This window comes from Schistocerca nitens, chromosome 1 (genome assembly GCF_023898315.1).
Source record: "Schistocerca nitens isolate TAMUIC-IGC-003100 chromosome 1, iqSchNite1.1, whole genome shotgun sequence".
Lineage (NCBI taxonomy): Eukaryota > Metazoa > Arthropoda > Insecta > Orthoptera > Acrididae > Schistocerca > Schistocerca nitens.
The window spans coordinates 512,550,412-512,558,032 of NC_064614.1; positions in this window are offsets into that span (position 1 = coordinate 512,550,412).

The window sequence follows — 7,621 nt, forward strand, 5'->3', positions numbered from 1 at the left end:
CTGCTCCCCCTCCCTCCGAGACAAAGGGAGTGCATGTCACACTCAAAAGATCCTAAATTATTTTCATCGTTCACTGTCAATTTCTAGGAGTCGACAGACATGAAACAGAGGCAGTAATTCAGAAGGGAGTGTGGTAGGGTTGTAGCCTACCACCAGTGTCGCTCAGTCTGTACACTGAACAAGCACTGAAACCAAATGCAAATCTGCAAACTGAATTATAGTTTAGGGAGAAGAAATAGAAACTATAATGTTTGGCGATAACACTGTAATTGTTGTCGAAACAGCACTGAATTTGAATATCAACAAATGTGAAAGAAGGGTGATTGAATATAGTCGAGTTAAATCAGGCGATACTGAGGAAATTAGATTACGATATGACATGCTAAAAATTCTCGTTGAGGTGTGGTATTTGGGGAGCAATGTAACAGACTATGTCCAAATTAAAATAGATGTGATATGCAGACTGACAATAGCAAGAATAGTGTTACTGAAAACAAGAAACTTGTTATCATTGGTGTTTCTTCTGATAGTGTTTGACTGCAATTCAGCCTTACATGGAAGGAATACGCAATGAGACGAAGAAAACGGTAACTTCATTCAAACTAATAACTATACCGCGATTTATGATGGAACCTTGGACATATGAAAAGGCCAGACATGGTTCTTAATAGGATTCGTGAACATATGAAAAGGCTAGACATGGTTCTTAATAGGGTACACTGCAGAGAAAAGAAGAATAGCGATCTTTGAAATGTCGTGTTAGAAAAGAATGTCAAAGATCAGATGGGTAGGCTGGATAACTGCTGAAGTTATGAATCGAATCTGTGAGAAAAGATCTTTAGTGTAAAACTGGACTAAACGAAAGGAATGGATGGTAGGGATAAATCTCGAGACATCAAGGAATAATTTGGTGATGGACGGCAGCCTATGAGGGTAAATTGTTGAGGGAGATCAGGGCACTATGGAACTTAACATCAGTGGTCATCAGTCCCCTAGAACTTAGAACTACTTAAACCTAACTAACCTAAGGACATCACACACATCCATGCCTGAGGCAGGATTCGAACCTGCGACCGTAGCAGTCGCGCGGTTCCGGACAGACACCAGGTTCAGATTGATGAATGCTGTAGTAGTTACGCAGAGATGAAGAGACTTGCTGAGGATAGACGATTATAAAGAGCTGCTTCAAACAAATCTTCGGGCTGAAGACCTCAACAACATCAAGGCTACATATCGATTCTGTTTTTCTAGACTTTTCAGAAGCGCTCATTTCAGTACCGCCCCGACACCTTCTAAAGCAAATATATTTGAAAGTACAAGAAAATAAAGAGTGTAGCAATACTCTGCCAGAATCTGAGAAGGCGAGGCAATATGAATTATAATTCCATAAATATCTGTTATGTATAGCGTAAATTCTTTTTGATAAACTTTTCTTTTTATAAGCGCATCCGTATTTACTTCGGGATACGTCATACAGAATACTGAGCCGATAACAACGGAACTTTTCGATCGAAATCCAGGATGACACAAAAGTCTGTTACATTTTGAAAATGGAACAACTGGCGGAATAATGTAGGTAGAGACATAAAACTTGACACTCTTGCATGAAGTGACATGGGATTTTACTGAAACAAAAAACTTGTGCAAAAGCCTACCAACAGATGGTGCTGGTCAGCAACACGTCAGTGACGCCGTATGAGAATCGTTAGCGTGGCGGGTGTGATGTACGCCGATTTGTTAAAGAATCGCATCATCCCTAGCCTGGCTGATAGCCACCTGCTGGAAGGTACGAATTTTATGCAGGATGGCGCTCCAGCTCATGTTTCCACACGTGTGAGAGGTCTCCTGCGCACAACGTTTGATGAGGATCGCGTGCTGGTCCGCCACTTAGCCTCCTAGGTTCCCACACTTCAGTCCGTGTGATTATTGTTTCTGGCGTTACCTAAAGCCGCTAGCCTACCGCGATCATACGCCCTCATTAGGGACGCTAAAAGACGAAATCCTACGGCAATTTCTCACCATACCTACTGAAATGAAATGATCGTATGGCATTTATTGGTCGGGATATCCCCTTCGGGGTTCGGCCGCCGTATTGCAAGTCTTTTTAGTCCAAGTCACTGCGGCGACTTGCGTGTCAGTGATGATGAAATGATAATGAAGGACACACGACTCCCAGTCCCGTGCCGGAAATCGAACCCGGGCCCCCTTGCGTGGTAGGTGGTACCGCTACCGCTGCGCAGCGGAGGCGGTCACCATACCTATTATTACGCTGCGCATTGCTGTTCACAACATTGTCCCTTGACCAGAGGTATTATTGATGAATGATAACACACATGTTAAAAATTGGTTACAAAGAACACTGCCTTTGATAAAAATCGATTGTTATTCTAATTACTGCTTTTGTATCATACGAAGCGCAATCTGTTGATCATTGTGTGCACTTTTTTGTTTAGATAAAACCCCATATTATTTCAAGTATGTGTGTCAATTTTTATCTCTCACTTATCATTATTCCGTGAAGCACTGAATTTTCAAATGTTAAAGGAATTTTGTGTCACCTTGCACTTAAAACTTGTCGATAACAAGTAGTTGACACCTTGGCCAAATTGTTCAAAAATGGTTCAAATGGCTCTGAGCACTATGGGACTCAACTGCTGAGGTCATTAGTCCCCTAGAACTTAGAACTAGTTAAACCTAACTAACCTAAGGACATCACAAACATCCATGCCCGAGGCAGGATTCGAACCTGCGACCGTAGCGGTCTTGCGGTTCCAGACTGCAGCGCCTTTAACCGCACGGCCACTTCGGCCGGCCGCCAAATTGTTCATATTCAGCAAAGATTGTGGGTAAAATAAAGGATTTAATTTCTTCACTGTAACTAAACCGTCAATGCTGAAAATAAAAGGAAAGTTACTATGAGGGATACTATTTGCATTAGTTTCCTTGAAGCAGAGAGCTCGTATATCCTTTAGCCCCTAAGAGTCTCGTGGCATCGAAGACAAAGTGTTTTGTAACAACTTCCTGCCTTCATAAAGTCTAATATTTCGTATGACACGATTAATTTAAAAATATGTTGTTTTGGTTTCCGCAATTCTTACATGTCAGTTTCGGCTTCGGTGAACCGCGTTTCGGTAATGGAATGGCTCGGGTCAACGTAATCACATTATCTTTTATCGATATTAGGCACCACAAAAACTTTTTGTACTCGTTTCGAGCCTTCCGCGGGAGCGAACAGGACACATTTACATTGAGGTGAAGCCTGTGAGGATGGTGCTGCCGCCGTTATGTGTCGCTCCTGGCTGTCTTGACGTCAGTAGAGACCACAGACGGCGCTAACCGGCGGGTAAACAGCGTGAGCGCTTTCTCATTCCGTGCTGAGCAAGGAACGACGCTCACGGCCTTTCGGTTGCTGAGACTGCCGTTACTCGCGAAAGACTGGCTGCTGATGAGTACATTGTGTCCATGAAAGGCGGAAGTAAGTGCTAACGCAACATTCTCTTAATTAACACTGAATATTACCAAAGTAAGGAAGGAATATTACACTGGCGAGCACAACTTAAGGATGAAAGTAATTTTCGCATATGTGCCTACCAAGTAACGTAGCTCGATGAAACTTGCATCACACATTGGAGGGGCGTTTGAAAAGTCTGTCAAAAATAAAAACTACTTACTTGATTGGGGTAAACCTTTTTTATTTTTCGACATAGTCTCCTTCTAGACTTATACACTTCGACCAACGTTGTTCTAATTTGTTGATCCCTTCCGAATAATAGGAATTGTCCAAGACTGCAAAACAGCTATTATTTGCTGCAAATCGCCTCCTCGTCTGAATAAAATCTTTGTCCCACCAGCCATTTCTTCAAATTGGGGAACAAATAGTAGTCTGATGGAGCCAAGTCTGTAGAATAGGGGGAATGTGAAACTAGTTGGAACCCTATTTTCAATAATTTTGCGACCACAACTGCTGAGGTGTGTGCTGATGCATTGTCGTGATGGAAAATGACTTTTTGCGGTGCAATCGCTGGCGTTTTTCTTGCAGCTCGGTTTTCAAACGGTCCAATAACGATGAATAATATGCACCTGAAATAATTTTACTCTTTTCCAGATAGTCGATGAGGATTATCCCTTGCGAATTCCAAAAGACAGTCGGCATAACCTTTCCGGCCGAATGAATGGTCTTCGTGTTTTTTGGTGCATATTCTCCCTTGGTACCCCATTGTTTAGATTGTTGTTTGGTCTCAGGAGTATAGTAATGTATCCATGTTCCATCCACAGTGACGAAACGACGCTTAAATTACTGCGGATTCTTCTTGAACAGCTGCATCCTTGCTACACTTCACACGATTCCGTTTTTGGTTAAGCGTGAGGAATCGTGGAACCCCTCTTGCGTATAGCTTTCTCATGTCCAAATGTTTATGCAAAATATTATGTACCCGTTCATTCGAGATGCCCACAGCACTAGCAATCTCACACACCTTAACTCTTCTGTCATCCATCAGCACATCATGGATTTCATCAATGATATCTGGAGTTGTAACCTCCACAGGGCGTTCAGAACGTTCAGCATCACTTGTGCCCATATGAACACGCCGAAAATTTTGAAACCACTTATAATGTGTTCTAATCGAAGGTGCAGAGTCACCATAATGTTTACCAAGCTTCTCTTTAGTCTCCTAAGGCGTTTTGCCTTTCATAAAGTAATGTTTAATCGCCACACGAAATTTTTTTGTCCATTTTTGACAATCACTCGACGTCCTTGCTTCACACGAATGCCAAACACAAAGAAATAGACCAGTATCGCTAAAACTTGGTGAGCGTTCTTTCCAAAGATGTTACTAACTAAACATGACCTCGATACGCGCCGGTGGTGCCATCTCTCGGACTTTTCACGGACTTTTCAAACGCCCTTCGTAGAAAGAACTGCTGTAGTGTAGTACAGAAAGCACCTGAAAGAAATACGTTATGAGATGAACAGAAATGACATTTTTATCCAAAGACAGCAATTGCACTGAAGTCACTGGGCGTTGCAAACAGCGGAACATGATTATTAGTAGGGTGTGCAATCGCGACAGGCTGCAATCCATGCCATGCGAGCGTGTTCCCAAGCTAGCAACAATTTTTGTAAGGAGTTCTTGTGGTAGGGTGTTCTATTCCTCCATCTGTGCGGTTGACAACTGCTGGATGGCCGTTGGAGCATGCGGACGTAGTGGAAAACCTGTCTCTAATGCATCCCTAAAGTGTCCAGTGGGATTTAAATCGAGGGAACGGGTAGGCCAGTCCATTCACCAGATATCCTTTCGTACCAAGAGCTTCTCTACCAGAGGGCCGGCCGGTGTGGCCGTGCGATTCTAGGAGCTTCAGTTTGGAACTGCGTGACCGCTACGGTCGCAGGTTCGAATCCTGCCTCGGTCATGGATGTGTGTGATGTCCTTGGGTTAGTTAGGTTTAAGTAGTTCTAAGTTCTAGGAGACTGATGACCTCAGAAGTTAAGTCCCATAGTGCTCAGAGCCATTTGAACCATATAAAAATGAAGTCAGGGCTGAATGCACGCTTGGTACGATGCACGTGGGGAAGGAGTACAACGTCACAATAACAATGTCCGGTGAGTTCACCGTGTTCAAAGATCTGAACATCGATATGTCCAAGTAATATTATGCCTCCCCACACTGTAACTCCTGGACAAACAAAACTATCATATTAGAGGGCGTTCCTAGGTGCATTACGTGTTCCCAAGTCTCGCCATGTGATGGTGGGTAATGCACCCACACACGTTATCGTGTTGATTGTCCAGGTGACATGGTGTGGGGAAGCATAACGCTGCATGTACATACTGACCTTCAAGGCTTCGAACGTGCTCCACTTATCGATCGACGTTATTGTAACACAGTACTCCTTCCCCTTGTGCCTCTTTTCAGTGGTGCATTCAGTTTTGACTTCGTTTTATGCATAGCAATGCGCAACCGCATCGAAGAACTCAGATGGAGGAGCTCCTGGAACGAGACGATATCCGTCGAGCACGTATAGAAAGTGTTGCCGCGCTGGGGGAATATTGGAACAGCCTCCTACCAGAACTCCTTACCAACCTTGTGACCGGCAAGGGAGCACGTTACAGAGCATGCACTGCCATCGGTGGTGATCACACACTCTGTAAGAACTACGTCCCTCCTTTCGTTATGTTCAGGGGACCATCATGGATGCGGTGTCTTCAGTGTAATTATTGTCTTTGAATAAAACTGTCATTTCCGATCATCTCATTACGTACTTCTTTCATTTAAATTCTGTACTTCGTTCTTTCAACGTATGGACCATATTTCATCGATCTACAGTATAATTCTTGACTTTTTGTAGAGAGTCATTGAATACTGCATCCAGCAGTTTATTTTAGTTGAAATATACAGTATAATTCACTACAAATTTTCAGAACACATGTCCTAATGTCCACTATTTGAAAAATAAAGTTAAAATACAAAAATTTAATAAAAAATCTGAAAAATCAAACAAAATAGTCACAACTCAACAGTTTCAGAAAGTTACAAATTACTTCGCACGAAACTTATTGCAGTATTTCTTAATATTTGTGGGATATCCTTTTGATTTAATCACTGACTCGAGTCTGTGCGGCATAGGATCCACCAAATGTCAGAGATCTTCGGGTTTTACCACTCTGAACCACGAACTAATGATGGCCTCTAGGAACCCCTCACCACGACACCGATCGGATGCTTCATAGTGGCAGTGGTGCGCTGTGGCAATAGGTCTTCGCCTTGTCGGCGACGAACGAACTCTTAACTCTGTAACTTCCAAAGATAGTGTTCTTCGTCTCGTCACTCCAGATGATTCTAGCACAGTCTGCTTGTGTCCATTCCCTGTGTGCTAACGCCCATTGCACACGTTTCTGCCTCTGCATTATGTTCGGGTAAGGCTTCCTCCTTGGAGTCCTCACTCGCAAACCATTTTCGCAAAGTTTCTGCCTGACGGTTCGATCAGAAACTGAAGCCTTCAAGATGGCATTTATGTCTTTTGCGGTACGCCGGCGATCCTGCAGAGAAAGACGGCGGATTCTACGACTGTCTTGATCGGTCAATATTGGTTTCTGTTGTTTCTTGGAGCAGTTTTGATTGACCCGGTTTCTTCATACCAGTTGCAGACTTTCCTCACACCCGAATTCGTAGCGCCTCCACCCAACCTTTTTGGCATTTCTATATACGTATATCCTTCTTCACGGAATGTTACTATCTTATTCCATATAACTGGTGACCAATCAGCACTTTTCGCTACAGGACACATCGTTTTCAATCCGTCATCCGTCTCAACTCAGCTCACACTAAAGAAACCTTACACTTCAACAATAAAAGTGTATTGCGACTGCTGGAGTTACAGTAATGATCAGAATGCCGTTTCTCCCTCGTTAAATCAATAACGCGCTTCCATTGATTGATTTGTCGCAACAGAACACACGACAAACAGTGGCACAAGCAGGTAAAACAAAAAAGGTATTTAATCGTTGTCAGTTAAGTCTATCTATTCATTTTTAATCAAAAAATATAACATCACGCTCTCTAAAAATGATAATTATTCAGTAGGATATGTCATAAACAAAAAAGTATAATTCATTATTTTA